Source organism: Pseudorca crassidens, chromosome 4, assembly GCF_039906515.1.
Source record: "Pseudorca crassidens isolate mPseCra1 chromosome 4, mPseCra1.hap1, whole genome shotgun sequence".
Classification (NCBI taxonomy): Eukaryota; Metazoa; Chordata; class Mammalia; order Artiodactyla; family Delphinidae; genus Pseudorca; species Pseudorca crassidens.
The window spans coordinates 70,911,789-70,930,856 of record NC_090299.1 but is presented as its reverse complement, the minus strand read 5'-3'; the positions used below and the strand labels follow the sequence as shown (position 1 = coordinate 70,930,856).

At 42.4% G+C, this 19,068-nt stretch overlaps 1 protein-coding gene across 2 annotated transcripts in view; it reads left to right on the top strand.

The window, feature by feature from the left end:
• Nucleotides 1-10,706: 10,706 nt before the first annotated feature.
• The window catches only part of TEC (tec protein tyrosine kinase), a 141,714-nt gene continuing 133,352 nt past the window's right edge, over nt 10,707-19,068 (top strand). Inside the window, exon 1 of one of the 2 annotated variants that reach the window (XM_067735900.1) lies at nt 10,707-10,806. The gene's annotated coding sequence lies outside the window, so the exon portion shown is untranslated. Of the gene's footprint in view, nt 10,807-10,932; nt 10,984-19,068 lie in introns of those variants that run through there. The other variant, XM_067735898.1, reaches the window with a different exon arrangement.

Sequence of the window (19,068 nt, the reverse complement as noted above, 5' to 3'; positions counted from 1 at the left end):
TGATTTCCATTTGCATGGAATATATTTTTCCATCCCCTCACTTTTAGTCTGTATGTGTCCCTAGGTCTGAAGCGGGTCTCTTGTAGACAGCATATATATGGGTCTTGTTTTTGTATCCATTCAGTGAGCCTGTGTCTTTCTTTTAGTTGCAGCATTTAATCCATTCATGTTTCAGGTAATTATCGATATGTATGTTCCTATGACCATTTTCTTAACTGTTATGGGTTTGTTTTTGTAGGTCCTTTTCTTCTCTTGTGTTTCCCACTTAGAGAAGTTCCTTTAGCATTTGTTGTACAGCTGGTTTGGTGGTGCTGAATTCTCTTAACTTTTGCTTGTCTATAAGCTTTTGATTTCTCCATCGAATCTGAATGAGATCCTTGCTGTGTAGAGTAATCTTGGTTGTAGGTTCTTCCCTTTCATCACTTTAAATATATCATGCCACTCCTTTCTGGCTTGTAGACTTTCTGCTGAGAAATCAGCTGTTAACCTTATGGGAGTTCCCTTGTATGTTATTTGTCATTTTTCCCTTGTTGCTTTCAATAATTTTTGTCTTTAATTTTTGTCAATTTGATTACTATATGTCTCAGCGTGATTCTCCTTGGGTTCATCCTGCCTGGGACTCTCTGCATTTCCTGGTCTTGGGCGGCTATTTCCTTTCCCATGTTAGGGACGTTTTCGACTACAATCTCTTCAAATATTTTCTTGGGTCCTTTCTCTCTGTTTTCTCCTTCTGGGACCCCTATAATGTGAATGTTGTTGCATTTAATGTAGTCCCAGAGGTCTCTTAGGCTGTCTTCATTCTTTTCATTCTTTTTTCTTTATTCTGTTCTACGGCAGTGAATGCCACCATTGTGTCTTCCAGGTCACTTATCTGTTCTTCTGCCTCAGTTATTCTGCTATTGATTCCTTCTAGTGTATTTTTCATTTCAGTTATTGTATTGTTCATCTCTGTTTGTTTGTTCCTTAATTCTTCTAGGTCTTTGTTAAACATTTCTTGCATCTTCTCGATCTTTGCCTCCATTCTTTTTCCAAGGTCCTTGATCATCTTCACTATCATTATTCTGAATTCTTTTTCTGGAAGGTTGCCTATCTCCACTTCATTTAGTTGTTTTTCTGGGGTCTTATCTTGTTCCTTCATCTGGTACATAGCCCTCTGCCTTTTCATCTTGTCTATCTTTCTGCGAATGTGGTTTTTGTTCCACAGCCTGCAGGATTGTAGTTCTTCTTGTTTCTGCTGTCTGCTTTCTGGTAGATGAGGCTATCTAAGAGGCTTGTGCAAGTTTCCTGATGGGAGAGACTGGTGGTAGATAGAGCTGGGTGTTGCTCTGGTGGGCAGAGCTCAGTAAAACGTTAATCAGCTTGTCTGCTGATGGGTAGGGCTGGGTTCCCTCCCTGTTGGTTGTCTGGCCTGAGGCAACCCAACACTGGAGCCTACCCAGCTCTTTGGTGGGGCTAATGGTGGACTCTGTGAGGGCGGACGCCAAGGAGTACTTCCTAGAGCTTCTGCTGCCAGTGTCCTTGTCCCCATGGTGAGCCACAGCCAACCCCCGCCTCTGCAGGAGACCCTCCAACAGCAGCAGGTAGGTCTGGTTCAGTATCCTATGGGGTCACTCCTCCTTCCCCTGGTTCCGGATGCACACACTACTTTGTGTGTGCCCTCCAAAAGTGGAGTCTCTGTTTCCCCCAGTCCTGCTGAAGTCCTGCAATCAAATCCCGCTAGCCTTTAAAGTCTGATTCTCTAGGAATTCCTCCTCCCATTGCCAGACCCCCAGGTTGGGAAGCCTGATTTGTGGCTCAGAACCTTCACTCCAGTGGGTGAACTTCTGTGGTATAAGTCTTCTCCAGTTTGTGACTCACCCACCCAGCAGTTATGGGATTTGCTTTTATTGTGATTGCTCCCCTCCTACCATCTCACTGTGGCTTCTCCTTTGTCTTTGGATGTGGGGTATCTTTTTTGGTGAGTTCCAGTGTCTTCCTGTCGATGATTGTTCAGCAGTCAGTTGTGATTCCGGTGCTCTTGCAAGGGAGTGAGCGCACGTCCTTCTACTCTGCCGTCTTGAGCCAATCTCCGATCAATGTAGTCTTAATAATTTTTTTCTCCATGAGTTTTTCATTTTGCAGGCGCAAGGTAATGTTTTATGATTTTTGTTCTTTTTGGTCATGATGCGCAGCTTGACACACAAGGTAATGTATGCCAGGGTCTAAAAACGTTAATGTCTACGGGACCTGGTGGGTAACATCAATGGATGAAGTGAACTGGGAATAATAAAATAGACTCCACTGAAGACAGAGTAGTGGACACTTTGACAAATGTATAACAATGCCCTGCCTAGAGGGGCAGCAGCTACTGATTCTCAGGCAACTGTTGCAGAGCAGGAACATTGATACAGATTTATAAAGCTGAGAAGCCTGAGTATGTGGAATTGACTGGTTTTCAGCACCGAAGTTAAGATTGTAGGCTCTGGAGCCAGGCCTCCTGAATTTGAATCATAGCCCTACCAATTAACTACGTAACCTTAGGCAAGTTACTTATCTGTTCTCTGATCCTCAGACTGTGCCTGTATCATAGGGTTGTTGGGAGGATTAAAAGAATCATGTGCTTAGATTTCATATTTAGCATTAAGTATTCAAAAATTGGGGGCTATTGTCATTATCAGCTGTTAATTAAAATTTTAGTTAAACTTTCAACTTTGAGATAATTATAGATTCAAATGCAAGTGGAAGAAAAAAATACAGAGAGTTCTCATATTTCCTAGTTTCCCCCAAAGGTAACATCTTGCAAAATTATAGTACAGTATCACAGCTAGGATACTGATATTGATACGGTCAAGACACACATTTACATCTCCATAAGGCTCCCTCACATTGCCCTCTTACAGGTGTACCCACTTTGTTCTGCCACCACCCCTGTATGAACACCCAGTAACCATTAATCTGTTCTCTGTTTCTATAATTTTATTTCTAGAATATTATATAAATGGAATCATATGGTACATAACCATTTTTATTGGCTTTTTTTCACTTAGCATAATTTGCTGGAGATTTGTTCAGCCATTCAATCAACTGTTTTATTTATTTTTTGTTGCTGAGTAGTATTCCTATGTTACACTACAGTTTGTTTAACTGTTCACCTGTTGAAGGACATATGGGTCTTCCCCCATTTTGAATATTATGAAGAAAGCTACTATAAACTTTGGGGACAGGCTTTTGTGTGAACTTAAGTTTTCATTTCTCTGGCACAAATGTCTAAGTGCAATTTCTGGGTCATATGATAGTTACATGTTTAGTTTTTTTAAGAACGTGCCCAACCATTTTCCTGAGTAGCTGTACCATTTTACATTCCCACCAGCAATGTAAGAGTGATCAAATTTCTCCACATTCTCACCTACATTTGATGTCGCTGTTTTATTTTAGTCATTCTGATATCTCATTGTGATCTGAATTCGCATTTATCAAATATTTAATAATCTTGAAGATTTTTTCATGAGCTTATTTTCTATTTGTATATGCTCTTTGGTGAAATGTCTTTTTATGTCTCTTGCCCATTTTCTAATTGCATTGTTTATTTACTGTTAAGTTATGAGAGCTCTTTATATAGTCTAAATATTAGTCTCTGTTAGATATGCAGTTTGCAGATATTTACTTCCAGTCTGTAACTTGTCTTTTCATCCTCTTAACAGGGTCTTTCAGAAAGAAAAAAGTTTTATTTAATTGAGATATATATTCATATAACATAAAATTCTCCATTGTAAAGTGCATACTTCAGTGATTTTTTTTTATTGTATTCACTATGTTGTGTAACCATCATTACTACCTAATTCCACAACATTTCCATCCCCTCCAAAAGAAACCCTGTACATATTAGCAGTTAGTCCTAAATTTCCTCCCCATCTCCAACCTTTGGCAACCAGTAATCTACTTTTCTATCCCTATGGATTTTCCTATGCTGGACATTTCATATAAATGAAATGAATACAACATGTAGCCTTTTGTGTCTGGCTTCTTTCACTTAGTGTAATGTTTTCAAAGTTCATCCATGTTGTAACATGTATCAGTAATTCATTCCTTTTAACAGTATAGTATTCCATTGTATGGATATAATACATTTTGATAATCCATTCATCAGCTAAAGGACATTTGGGTGGTTTCCACTTTATAGCTATTCAAATAATGGTGCTATGAACATTTGTGGACAAGTATTTGTTTTAGTACCTGTTCTCAGTTCTTTTGGGTATACACCTAGAAGTGGAATTGCTGGGTCATATAGTAATTCTATGTTTAACTTCTGAGGAACTGCCAAATATTTTCCACAGTGCAAAAGTTCTTGTTTTTCTTTTTAAAATGTCAAACCAGTCTTGCATTCCTGGAATAAACTTCACTTGATCATAGTGTATAATTCCTTTTTTGTATTACTAAATTCTTTTTGCTAATTTTTTTTTTTTTTTTTTTTTTGCCTCATGGGATCTTAGTTCCCCAACCAGGAATGGAACCTGGGCCCCAGCAGGGAAAGCACCAAGTCCTAACCCCTGGACTGCCAGGGAATTCCCAATCAGTACTTTTTAAGGAATTGGTCTATCTCATCTGAATTGTCAAATTTTTGTGTGCAGAGTTGTTTGTAGTACTCCTTTATTACCTTTTTGATGTCTGAATCGTCTTTAATTATAGTCCCCGGTTCATTCCTGTTACTGGTAACTTGGGTTTTCTCTCTTTTTATCTTTGACAGCCTTGCTAGGTGTTTGACAATTTTATTGACCTTTTCAAAGAACCAGATCTTTCATTGATTTTCTCCATTGTTTTTCTGTTTTGAATTACATTGATTTCTGCTTTTATCTTTATTTCCTTCCTTCTGTTTGGATTTATATTGCTCTTTTTCTAGGTTCTTGGCAGTGGGAGCTTAGATTTTTGATTTGAGACTTTTCCTCTTTTCCAATGTGTGCATTTACTGCTATAAAATTTTCTCTCAACACTATTTGGCTGTGTGCACAAATTTTGATATGTTGTATTTTTGTTTTTATTCCATTCAGAATATTTTTTGTGTTCCCTTAAGACTTCCTCTTTGATCTATGGATTATTTACAAGTAAGTTGTTTATTTTCCAGGGGTTTGAGAGTTTTGCTGGAAATCTTTCTTACTGATTTCCGGTTTGATTTTATTGTGATCTGAGAACATACACTGTGTGATTTCAATTATTTTAAATTTGTTGTGGTTTGTTTTATGGCCTAGGATATGATTATCTCAGTACATGCTCCATGAACAGTTGAGGGATATTTTTTAGAATTCTATTTCAGTTTATATAGGGTGTTTTTGTGTGTTTCTTTTTTTTTTTATAGCTTTTTTAAGTGGTTGCTCTAGGTTTTACATTACATCTACATAATTTCTACTGATGTCATCATTTTACCAGTTTGAGGGAAGCATAGAAAATTTAGCTCCCTTTCCATATCTTACTCTCCCCCATTTATAATTGTCCTAAATAGTGACTTATGATGAAAATCTCTTGTTTAAAATGTTTTTATACTTTACTCAATCCATTTTTAAATGACTGACTTTTCCACCAGAATGTAAGTTCCACCATAACAGGGAGTTTTGTTGGGATTGTTCACCAATGTTTTCTCAGCTTCCTGCTAATGCAGTGATGGTCACATTTGCATAACGGCCACCATTGAGAAGAAGGCAGCTTCAAAAAGTTCCAGGGATAGATCATTCTAGGTAGAAGAAACAGTAAGTAAAAGGCACCAGGCCAGAATATACTTTCAGTCATACTAATAATACTGAATATAACATTCTATGTGACATAGCTCATTTTATCTCAATCCTTATAAACTATGAATTTGTTGATATGTTGGACCCATTTGAAACACTATTTGGATTCTAATCCAAAACATAAACTGGCCAAACCCAGATGGTTTCACTCAGTATTTTTTTCATCTTACCTTTTTATCTGTCTCTTCTAAGTATAATCTGGTTTTACTTCTGTGCCTTTTTTTCTGACTCTGTAATTTAATACGTTTTTACTCACTGTTAAATTAACATTAAAACATTATACAAGGAAGTTAAAAAAAAAAAGATCCACGATTCAAATGTTATTTTCCCTGGCAGCTTTGCATGGCTAAGGCTACAAACTCTAGAGCCATACTACTTTATATTCACATCCTGGCCGTGTGACTTTGGGTAAATTACTTAGACCTCTGCCTCAGTTCTCTCATCTGTAAAATGAGAAGAAGAACGGCACGCAGTTTTCTATTAAAGCTATTGTACCTCATGCAGTTGTTGTGAGAATTAGGTGAATTAATCCAATGCACTTAAAACAGTCTGGCACATAGGAACCCCCTGAATAACTGTCCATAATTCTTATTTTCAACCCAGCAATTTTCTTCCCACATAATTTGTATTTAGTTGCAAGCATAGGATATGTAAAGCACTGTGTTCTATTTGTTTTCATTTAATGTTCATAAGTTTTCCTCCACATTTCTATTTATTAACATAGATACTATTTTTTTTTTTTTTTTTTTGCAGCACGCAGGCCTCTCACTGTTGCGGCCTCTCCCATTGCGGAGCACAGGCTCCGGATGCGCAGGCTCAGTGGCTATGGCTCACGGGCCCAGGCGCTCCGCCGCATGTGGAATCTTCCCGGACCGGGGCACGAACCTGTGTCCCCTGCATCGGCAGGCGGACTCTCAACCACTGCGCCACCAGGGAAGCCCCATAGATACTATTTTTAATGACAGCCTGACATTTCATACCATTGATGTATTTTGCTTAAACATTTCTCTAGCATTGGACATTTAATTATTTTATTATTATGAGTCATGATCTTATACACATACTTTGTATATGATGCTAGTTCTTTCTTTTGAATGATTTACCTAGCAACAATTCCCAGGAGTATAATTTTTGATTTTGTGTCCCACATTTAAAACTCTTTCCTTCCTTTATTTAGTTCCAAGGAAGCAACTACTTTCAGTACATCATGGAAGGAGAGGCAGACATATCATACCACCACAACGAAGTAATCTTCATGTAGCAATAGACTCTCTATACAGGACAGATAAGGTCTGCATTGTTAACATCATTGTTGTCATCACTCATTCATTCAACAGACAATTACTATTCACCTAGGATGTGCCTGTCTATAGGTAGGAAGAAAGTTACAAAAGGGAGCCAGAGATGTACAAAAAAGAGTGGGAGAAGCTCCAAATACAAAACACCACATTATTTACAAACTTTCCATGTTGATGCTGTATGTCTTCTTAGGCACAACGTGGAATCTATTTCCAAGTTAAAAAAAAAAAAGGCATTTTCTTTTCTCAAGGAACTAAAATTATGTCAACCTGACATTGCTCACCTAAACATACAAATTTTATAGAAACCGTGTGGATATTCGGTAAGAAGGGAATCCCTGTCTTTAAGAAGTCACAAATGCCTTTTTTCTGTATCTCAATTTTATTAAAATAAAGAAGGCAGTAATAGTATTGTTTGAATCATCTTCTTGGAGGAAGAGGGAGAAATCTTTTTAGGTCCACCATCACATTCCTTCTTTTGAAGAGGCTCAACCTAAAAGTTCGAGTTACATAAGCCTAACTTTGTATTCTGTTTTCTAGTAAAGCTGTTGTCCGTTTCACATAAGAAACAGTACATATTAAATTTTTTTTAGCCTACCACATCCTAAGTTCAGTTTTACACCTTTTCATCCATGTAGCTGAAGCTCTCTTACAGTCTCTCTCTCTGACACTGTCTCTAACAACACTCTGCTGAAAACCAATACAAGTACTCTTTACTACATGCTCTGGGGATCATACACAGGCGTTAACCACCTACTTACACTGTTTGATTGGTAATATAAAGAATGCTTTCTTCAGAAAACAGTATAACGTTATGGAAACGACCTCAATTATCACCGATAAAGAGTTATAAAGAAGATGTGGCACATATATACAATGGAATATTACTCAGCCATAAAAAGAAACGAAATTGAGCTATTTGTAATGAGGTGGATAGACTTAAGAGTCTGTAATACAGAGTGAAGTAAGTCAGAAAGAGAGAGACAAATACCGTATGCTAACACATATATATGGAATTTAAGGAAAAAACAATGTCATGAAGAACCTAGGGGTAAAACAGGAATAAAGACACAGACTTACTAGAGAATGGACTTGAGGATATGGGGAGGGGGAAGGGTGAGCTGTGACAAAGCGAGAGAGAGAGGCATGGACATATATACACTACCAAACGTAATGTAGATAGCTAGTGGGAAGCAGCCACATAGCACAGGGAGATCAGCTCGTGCTTTGTGACCACCTAGAGGGGTGGGATAGGGAGGGTGGGAGGGAGGGAGACACAAGCGGGAAGAGATATGGGAACATATGTATATATATAACTGATTCATTTTGTTGTGAAGCAGAAACTAACACACCATTGTATAGCAATTATACTCCAATAAGAAAAAGAAAGAGTTATGTTGATCTAGATGTTTTGTTTACAGATCAGTCTCTGGTTTTCTTGAGAACTAAGAGTGACAATAAAGACATTCTCTTCTCTTTTAATTTTAAACTTTATGAAGGACTTACATGAGGATCTGGATTTGCTTCCCTTTCAATCAACCTTTATAAACTTTGAGAGCCTCATTTCCATTAAGTCAGAAATATGAGCCTCCGCAGTTGCCTAGCTAGCCCAGGCAAAGTGAGTTGGAAACTAGTTCTTTTAATCACCAGTGTCAGTTAAAATCTTCAGTGACTTTTACGCTTTTTGGGTCAGACCATTTGATGAAAATTATAAGTCCTCTCCATTATGCATATATATATATATATGTGAGCATTTTTCTTGGGAGAAAGCCAACTTTATTACCATAATTATTTAACTATAACTTTTTCTCTACACACACGTTTTGCATCCTTTCAGAAGGTTCCTGACATCTGCTCCCTCAAAGAACACCTGCCCTGGGGGAAATTATGTTAATTAGTCAACAGGAGGCAGAAGAGACTGGGGCTGGGAGGAGGCAGAAGAGACTGGGGCTGGGAGGAGGCAAGATCACAAAAGAAAAACTTTACTAGATTCTTCCTGAGACAGGCCATCATCATCACCTGGGTGAAAGAGGATTTGGAATCAGAAAGCCCTGGTTCACACCTGTGTGCTCTTCCCATCCTTCCCCTCCCCTCCCAACCCTTTTCCTAAGGAGTAGTATGACTTAAGGCAAATAATTAATCATTAGATTTTTTTTTCCTGTAAAATGGAATCTTGTCAGACTTCTCAGTGTTATTGTATGATCAAAAGAGAGATAATATAGGAAGGCATGTTTTTAGGTCTCCAACAAGCATGAAGTAGGATGATGATTATTTCATGTGCCTTTCCCTTTGCTTCATCTTCAGGCTGACTGCCTGGCCTACCATTCAGTTCCCAGCTCCACTGTCACCTCCTCCGAGAAGCCTCCAGGACAACTAGATCTGTGGCCTCCCCATCCGCATTACTCGCAACACCATCACCTACTTGATTTTAGTCAGGACACTTCTCACATGTGTAATGGCTTCATTTTTTACTTGCTTAGTGATGACTGATTGTCCTTCTCCCTGAACTAGACTAAAAGCTCCTTGAGGGCAGAGCCCGGGCTTTTAACAGTTCATGGGACATGGTGGACACTCAAATTTTGTAAGTCAGGAGAGCAGTAGTTTAGAGCAGTGGTCCCCAACCTTTTTGGCACCAGGGGCCGGTTTCATGGAAGACAGTTTTTCGGGGCTGGAGGGTGGGCGTAGAGAGGTGGAGGGGTGAGGAGGGATGGTTCAGGCAGTAACGCGAGCCATGGGGGGAACGGTTCAGGCGGCAAAGCCAGCGATGGCTCAGGCGGTGGGCGAAGGGGAGCGGCATTTGAAGCTTTGCTAGCTGGCCCCTCGCTCACCTTCTGCTGTTCAGCCTGGTTCCTAACAGCCACAGGCCGGTACCAGTCTGCAGCCGGGGGGTGGGGGTGGGGGACCCCTGGTTTAGAGCTCAAAATCAGGAGGCTGACTACGGGGATTTGAATTCTAGCTTTTATATTTATTAGTTGGGTGACACTAGGCAGGTTGTTTTTCTCTGTGCCTCACTTTCACCCTCCATAAAAATGGGAAATTCTGATAACATATACTTCATAGAAATGTTCATACGGGTAATGTACTTGAAAGAGTTCCTGGGATACAGTAAGTTACCTAAGGGCAATTTTCTACCCTACAGTGAATGAAGAAAATGTTACTACAGGACTAGGGAGGGCACGTGACCCGTAAGTGTATCAGATATGCTCTGCTGCTTCAGGTTTGGCAGTAAAAAGACTTACTCTTTTGGTAAAACTCGTTGCTTCGCTCCACCGCACCGCGTCACCCACCTGGTTCGCCACCATTTAGCGGAAGGGGAGGTGCGGTCCCTAATTGCGACAAGAGTCCCCGGTCACCCACAGGTGGCACTGCTCGGGTTCTCACGGGCTGGGGGTGTCCGTGACGTCGCGGGTCAGTTCTCTGGGGTGAGGGGTGAAGGAGGAGGCCCAGCACGGCGTCCAGGAACACCAGGGACGTTCCCGCGACTTGCCCGAAACCTCGACTGGGTCGGGGTAGCCGGGAGGCCCATCCGGCCCACTCGGGCCTCCAGTCTCAGAACCGCAGCAAACCCGTGCGAACCTGTAGCCGCCGGCCTCGGTGTGTGTGGGCGGAGCCATCGGGGGCCTGGCGATCTCTGGGCCGCGCGGGGCGGGACGAGTGGGGGCGGGGCCGGGACGCCAGGCTCGGGACTCAGCGGCGCCGGCCGGTTTCAGCGTCTCCCGGACTCGGCGCATCCGGCGCGCTCCAGCCAGGTAAGGGCGCTGCGGGCCGGCGGGGCGGCCCCGGGACTGCGTCACTCTGGGAGGGGACGGGTGGGGACGAGGATGCGCGCGGCGAGAGGAGGCTTCCACAAGCCCAGAGACGGACCCTCGTGGAACCAGGAAGGATTTTCTTTCCGCGCCGCCGTGAGTGAGGGCGCGCCACGCCAGGTGAGGACCTGTCCTCTGCGGACCACGAAGGGACAGGTGCGCGTCCCGCCGTAGCCGCGCCTTCCGGCGGCCGCCGCCGCCTCTCCGCCTCCCGGGCTCCGACGCCGGCCTCTCCCGAGGAGCACCCGTCCCTTTTCCTCTTGGGTCCCTGGACGCGGGCCGCCCCGCAGCAAGTTAAGCGTTGGGCTCACTTCCCAGCTGCCCCGCGGGAAGTTGATTCCTCCTCTCTGCTTGGGCGGCGGCGCAGTCTTGATTGAAAGTTGGCAGCATCTACAGAGATTTTCCACAGTTGCACGTGTGTGAGCGTCTCGCCCCACCAGCCTCACATTTTTAATCTAGGAAATTGCGTTTGAATCTTGATAACAGGGATTCGGTGAATACATGTGTTGGGAAAACTAGGGCCTTGCCTTGGGGGTGTGCGCTTTCCCTTGGATCCTAAATTTCCTTTTGATTTGATTTTTTGGTTTTGTTTTCATGGAAGAATAACACGTTGCTGTGTATCAGGTTCGGAAACAATTTCATCTATTGCCATTCTTTGGAAACAGGAAGATTTGATTCGAAGGGTAGATCTCAATGTTAAGTTGGAACAACAGATGACTGGTGGCCAAGTGGGTTTGAAGCTTATCCAAAATAGTTAAGTGTTTTGAGCATATACCCTGTGTTTTTTCAGTGAGGGCCCATTTTTTCCTCTTAGGAAATTCTGAGAATTTACTTGCTTCTAGATGATTCTCCCCTGAAGAGCTGGAGAGGAGAAAACAGCCCCAACAAACCAGTGGGTTTCCCAAATAAGTTTAGGATTTAGCAGGTTGGTTTGTGATGCTGGTAGCTCAGCTGGCGAGAATCACATGTAGTATGGAGTGTCATGATTTATATGGAGAAAAGAAAAGTGTGTATAATATTCTCACTATGTATTTGAAAATATTTTTTTGGTTTAGGTACATTTTCATTGTTTAGGAAAAACTTATACTTTCCCAATACTCCAATTAATCTGATCCATATATTCTCTTGTCAGCTCTAGGTGCTTACTGCATTGTGTTTATGTTAATGATCTGGATTCTTCCTGGAGGTTGTGTACATTTTGGTTTGTAGAACTGTATAGGGCAAGTGTTGCAAACACATGCGGATCAGTGCAGTGCTCCACCACACGTGGGTCCTTGAACTAGAATTTTCACACCTTTACAGATAGGAAAAAATATAGAATATTAATATATGCTTTAGCACTGTCAACCTGTTTACCTACTTATTCTGTATGAAGATAATCATCTTGGGACTTCCCTGGTGGTGCAGTGGTTAAGAATCCACCTGCCAATGCAGGGGACACGGGTTCGAGCCCTGGTCTGGGAGGATCCCACATGCTGCGGAGCAACCAAACCTGTGCGCCACAACTACTGAGCCTGCGCTCTAGAGCCTGTGAGCCACAACTACTGAGCCCACGTGCTACATCTACTGAAGCCCGTGTGCCTAGAGCCCGTGCACTGCAACTAGAGAAGCCACCGCAATGAGAAGCCTGCGCACCACAACAAAGAGTAGCCCCGCTCGCCGCAACTAGAGAAAGCCCGCGCGCAGCAACGAAGACCCAACACAGCCAAAAATAAATAAAAAATTAAAAAAAAATTCATCTTGTTTTCTCAGCAGCTGGTTACTCAAGGGCAGGGGCTGTGTTTTATCAAGTCAGAGTGAAGCTCAGAGAATGGCAGCCTTTGCTCCCTAAGTTGACCCTCGACAGCATGGCTGCTGGGGTTGTGGGTAGTGTCTGGCCACTTTTTGCTTTTGGGGAAGAATTGCTGGTCTCTCTGCCTTCCTCTGTGTATGCAGAGTGCTGGCATCCTAGGCCTTGGGCCTCCAGGCACACCTCTGTCTACAGGTTCCTCCAGATTGACCTGGTTGGTGCCTCCCTTCCCCAGCCCAGCTCTTCCAGCTCCTTGGTTTTCACCCCACTCCACCCCTTCATGGGATCCCCCTCCTAGGGAGAATCGTCTTATTGTTCAGGGCAGGGAGACTTGGTCCACAGAGTTGATAGGGCTGTTGATCCTCAGCCTGGTGCACAGATGCTCAGCTAAGTATCTGTTGATGACAGTGTCACTTGCTTCAGAGCCCTTACTGTGCTCTCCTATTATCCAGTCTACACAGGCAAAGTGGAGTAACTGAAGTTGAACCCAGATCAACTGCTGTGGAGGCTAGCTGCCTTGGTTGTACTAGGGTCATAAATTGGGCATTGGAGTCTGTTAGAAAGGAGTGAAATTGGTCCATGGTCACTGCCAGTTCTAAAATTACCCTGTCCCAGGTGATTATGCCGTGAGAATAGCTTTGTTAAAAAGAACCCCAGAAGAGAGAAGCTTAGTAGTTGGCTTCACCTCCAAACTTGCCTCCACCTGGGCTTGCCTTTGCATCTCTGCCCTAGCTCAACCTGTCCTTCCTTGGATTGGATTATAACTATTAACTTTCCCACTATATTTGACAGCTCAGAGCTCAGATGATCACAGCTACATGGTGTAGATGTAGAAAATGACATTTTCTTTTCTTTTTATATTATTATTTGTTTATTTTTGGTTGCATCGGGTCTTAGTTGTGGCATGCGGGATCTTCCTTGCGGCGTGTGGGCTTCTCTCCAGTTGTGCGCAAGCTCCAGGGCGCTTGGGCTCTGTAGTTGTGGCATGCGGGTTCCAGAGCACGTGGGCTGTGTAGCTTGCGGCACACGAGCTCAGTAGTTGTGGCATGTGGGCTTAGTTGTCCCGCGGCATGTGGGATCTTAGTTCCCTGACCAGGGATTGACCTCCAGTCCCCTGCATTGGAAGGTGGATTCTTTACCACTGGACCACCTGGGAAGTCCCTGACTTTTTTTTGTTTGTTTGTTTAGGGAAAACAAGGATGGAATTTTCCCAAATTGTTATTAGGGAAACAAAGCAAAAGCAAAAAAAAAAAAAAAAAAAGGCATAGAAGTCAATATGATTTTTGTTTTGTTCTTTTTTTCTTTTTTCTTTTTTTAGTTTTAAACCTTTCATCCAAGTTGCACTTCCCTCTCCAGAAACAAACACTTGTGATTCTTCGAGTTGGTTATTTTGGTATTTATTGCTTGTAAGTGATACTTGTAATTTTTCAGTTTGAAGCATTATCTGTTGACTTCCTGCTGTGGAAGATGATGACTTGGCTCTCTTTCTTCTTCTAACCCCCAGCCTAACCACAGCTTCCCTATTTTCCCATCCTTGCAATAGTTAAACAGTAATTTTGGTTAGATTAACATTCATAGTCAAGCCAAGCACAACTTTTTCTTTTTCTCGGAGTCAGTAATTGCTTTGTTTGTTCACTGCCTTAGTTTTTTATGTACTCATCATTAATTCAACCCAAACCTTTTGACCAGTTTTCTAATTCTTACCTCAGATGAGTCAGGTATTCTGTCAATTCCATTTTCCCCAAAGAAACTGTCCCTGAGCCTCCTGGCTTGCTCGAGTCTGGACTGGTTGCCCTCTACACATGGTGCACAGATGTCACCCTGAGGACTTCCCTTTGTCATCCTTGGGGGGGATCCCCATCATTTCTCTCTGTATTGGATCTCCTGTTACCTGTAGTACATGCCTTTCTCTTTCTTGTAGACTCCTTTTTTTTTTGGTATAGCCCCATTCTGAAGGAATTTTCTGGTAAAGGATGCACAGGATGTCTGCTTTCCTTCCTGTTTATTTTATCTATTCATATTTTGTCTATTCATTTTTTAAAAAATCATCCTTGTTTTTATTTATTTATTTATTTATTTATTGCTGCATCGGGTCTTAGTTGTGGCACATGGGATTTTTCGTTGCGGCACGTGGGTTTCTCTCTAGTTGTGGAGCTTGGGCTTCTCTAGTTGTGATGCGTGGGCTCCAGAGTGTGTAGGCTCTGTAGTTTGCAGCACGTGGGCTCTCTAGCTGTGTCTTGTGGGCTTAGTTGCCCTGTGGCATGTGGGACCTTAGTTCCCTGACCAAGGATCAAACCTGCGTCCTCTGAATTGGAAGATGGATTCTTAACCACTGGATCACCAGGAAAGTCCCTCATTTTTCAGTAAGTGCCTGAAAATATCTTTTTTCCACAACAATTGATCGTTCGTCTGAGTGTAGACTTCCAGGATGGAAAATTTGAAGGCGTTGTTCCATCACCTTCTAGCTTGTGGTGTTGCTGTTGAGAAATTCAGAATTGTTCTGATTGCCTGTAGCCTGTCTACAGGTTACAAACCTGCTGTGTCCTTTGTGGAAGTTTGTAGAATTTTCTCTTGGCCTCCACAATCTTGGAGTTTTCATGATGTGTGCTGTGGTATGGATTTCTTTTCATCAATTGTGCTGGGTTCTTTCAATCCAGAAATCTACATCTTTCAGTTTGGGAAATTTTCTTGCGTTATCTCATTGATAATTTCTTCCTCTCTATTTTGTGACGTCTCTTTCAGAAACTTATTGTTCAGATTCTAGATATTTTGGGCTGGATACTAGATATTTTGTTACCTGGAAAGTTTTTTCCTTCCTGCTTAGACTCAGTTTCCCCAAGTTGCTATTGTCTGTTTATTTGTTTAGGTGTCTACATTTCATGTTAGAGGCTTTCCTTGTATTTCTGATACCCTAGGCTGTCTACTCACATCTGAGTGGGGGATTAAAAAGCTTGTTGGCTGGGAACTTAACTGTTGGGTGATTTGGCTGAGTCTTTTATTTGGGGAAATTTTGATGTTAGTACCTCTTGGGCTGGTGAGAGTCCTCAGAAAAAGCTCTTCCAGTCTTTTTCCTGGGTGGTGGGAAGAGCCTGGCTGCCAGTGATCTGGGAATGAGGTGGAGAAGAAGGCTGAATGTTTCAGCATCTGCATGTTCATATAACCTCTCCACAGTATTTCCAGTAAAACACCTGGACTGTGCCTGACATACTCCAATCCAGAGACTTTCTCTTTTTCACCCTCTCTGGGGTAGTTATATGTTCATGTAATTCCTCTCAGGGAGGCGTAGGGAAGAAACTCCAGGTGTTTTTGCTGGGGTAGAGAAGGGGCCATCACCTAACTGCTCAGAGTGGCTGGAGGGACCTGGGAGATCCAGGTACTTTCCAAGGAGGCTTTCCATTTTTATTTTATTTTAGATCAGCCCCCGTCCCCCCACTTCCCACAGAGGATCCAATTGCCTTTAATTATTTAGCATTTTGAGATTCCATGGTATAAATCAGGTTGTTTCTTGGCTTCCCCTCACCCCACCTAAATGTTTTTACTGTTGTCTCTTCTTTCATTCTCCCCATCCTTGTGGGTTTATCCCTTTACTGTCATTTTATGGGGCTTTCAGGAGGGAGAGAAAGTAGAGTTTTGTTTCATTTTGTTCATTACTACTCCTTAGTGCCTGGAGTATAGCTTTCTTAACCAACCTCTGCTGAGAGACTAGTGTGGTTCAGCCATGGCAGTTTGCTGCCATTTTCCCTGCCTTTACCCAGTGGAGTTGGGGCTCCCGATTCCTTCCTATACCACTCTAAGCATCCACTACCAATTCATTACAGTGGTCTTGGAGGCAGAACCTCTCTCCAGCCCTAGCCTGATGCTATATAGCTTGCTGGTCGTAGAGCCCTGGTTCCCACTTCTCAAATTCACCTTGTCTGGGAGGACTCATTCTGTCACCTTGGCCTCTGAACGTTTTACTCTTCCGTGAAGCTCAGCTTCTGTAAGTCTAATGTTTTAGGCTGAACGGTGGGCCTGGTGTCATTGGTGGCCATGTGGCCCCAGTGGAAATTATTGTTATTTCCTTCTGGAGGCGTTTATCACGCAGTTGCCTTTCCAGCAGCATCCTCTCTTCCCATTTCAAAGCTCATGCCTTTCTTGGAGTGTGCACCAAGTTCCTGTTTCTGGCTGGGCTGAGCAGACATGACTGACCTACCCTGCTCCTCGTGGACGATCACAACTTTCCAACCCTGTTTAACCAGTTGAGTCATTCTTCAGGCTTCCTTAATGCAGTGTGACCTTCCAGCTTTCTATCTCAGTAGTCTGACAACATCAGCATGACTTTCTGCTTATACACAGAGGAATGGTGACAAGAGTCAGCTTCCGCTGAAGTAGGAAGAGTGTTGTTTCCACACCGTCTTATCTGCCCGGAAAAAGCAAAGCTCTATACTCTCATGATGGCAGCTATGCATTGGGAATCCAGAAAATACCAGTGCTGGCACTTGCTACAGTGGAGCAGGTACAGGAGTCATTCTGAAGGAGGACAGAGAACGATAGATGGTTAGAAAACACTTACTCAGCTGGACCTACTGGGTACCATTAAGAACAAAAGTTTGGCCAGTGGGAATATCTGCAATGCTCATTCCTCCGTCTGTGCTTCCACAGGCCTCCTTCCCTTTTCTAAACAGAACCTTTGAAGTCATCGCAACCTCTTTTCCCAAGCAGTGTCGTTTTTCTCTAATGTGCTAAGTAATTCATGTAAATTCTTTTTGTCTTCTCAGCTGAATTGTGAACTCTCCCAGGGAAAAGCACATGCCTAGTTAATACTAGATCATTGTACCAGATGAATTTTCCAGATAGTTGTGGACAGTTGGCAGTTAAAAAAAAAAAAAAAAAGAAAAAAGAAAAAAATATATATATTCGGTCATAATTATCCAAGTTGTAAACAGTAGTCTAAATTCACTAAATTCTTTTTTAAATTTTGTTTATTATTATTATTTTTAATTAATTTATTTTTGGCTGCATCGGGTCTTCGTTGCTGCACACAGGCTTTCTCTAGTTGCGGCGAGCAGGGGCTACTCTTCGTTGTGGTGCGCGGGCTTCTCACTGCGGTGGCTTCTCTTGTTGCGGAGCACGGGCTCTAGATGTGCAGGCTCAGTAGTTGTGGCTCGCGGGCTCCAGAGCGCAGTCTCAGTAGTTGTGGCGCCAGGGCTTAGTTGCTCCGCGGCATGTGGGATCTTCCCAGACCAGGGCTCGAACCCATGTCCCCTGCATTGGCAGGTGGATTCCTAACCACTGTGCCACCAGGGAAGCCCTAAATTCACTAAATTCTTGATTAGACTTTCACTTCTCTTTGGCTGTATAGACTGAAGCCATAGAGTATTATTCAATTTAAGTGTTCCCAAGTGTATTGTTTTTCATATTATTTAGAAATAATCCTCATTTAAAACATCCTTGAAAAGACAACATTAATTGTACCTATTATTATTGTTATTTTTCACCCATATATTTCTTCTTAGCATAGTCTTGTGATTGTCTTGAGTTTTTTTTTTTTTTTTTTTTTTTTGCGTTACGCGGGCCTCTCACTGTTGCGGTCCCCCCTGTTGCGGAGCACAGGCTCCGGACGCACAGGCCCAGCGGCCATGGCTCACGGGCCCAGCCGCTCCGCCGCATGTGGGATCCTCCCAGACCGGGGCACGAACTCGTGTCTCCTGCATCGGCAGGCAGACTCCCAACCACTGCACCACCAGGGAAGAAGCCCTGATTGTCTTGATTTTATGGCAAAGAAGAGTGGGTTTGGAAGAGGGAGGGAGGTATGTGCGGATTAGTTTTCTAGTCTGCTAAGTGTTACGTTTCTAAAAGAGGAAGATGTCTTTGGATTTCATCAATATTAGATATATTTTTCCTTTCGTAACTACATGCCATTTATTTTTTAAGGTTGAGAGCTTTGGAAATGCTTAGCTATAGAGTATAAAAATGAAAGACTTTAAATTGTCATATACTACATGAAATGCTTATAAAGTAGAACTCCTCCTCAAATATCCTACTCCCTGTGCCTTTAATTTTTTTGAAGTTCTAGCCTGATTTAACAGGGAAAACTTTTCATGTCTTCTCTTTATCCTGAAAAGAGTTCCAGCAGTGTCTTTCTGTCAGGTATTTCCTTAGAAACTCTGATGTCCTCATGTATCTCCCAGTATTAGGTTTCAACCACAACTTGTGAGAGCTCCACATGACTACCCCCAAAAATAAATCGTGGGTTTTTTTCCCTGCAAAGTAGTGATTTCAAAGTTTATTTTTCTGCAAATATAATTTAAGCATGCAGTAAAGTTAGTTTTTACCATTGGGGTTATTTTTGTTTCACAGAAGGCAGTTGGCTTTCTTTTTTATTTTCCTGCTTTGAGTGCTAAAAATGCTTGATCCTTTAACCATGTAGAGAAACA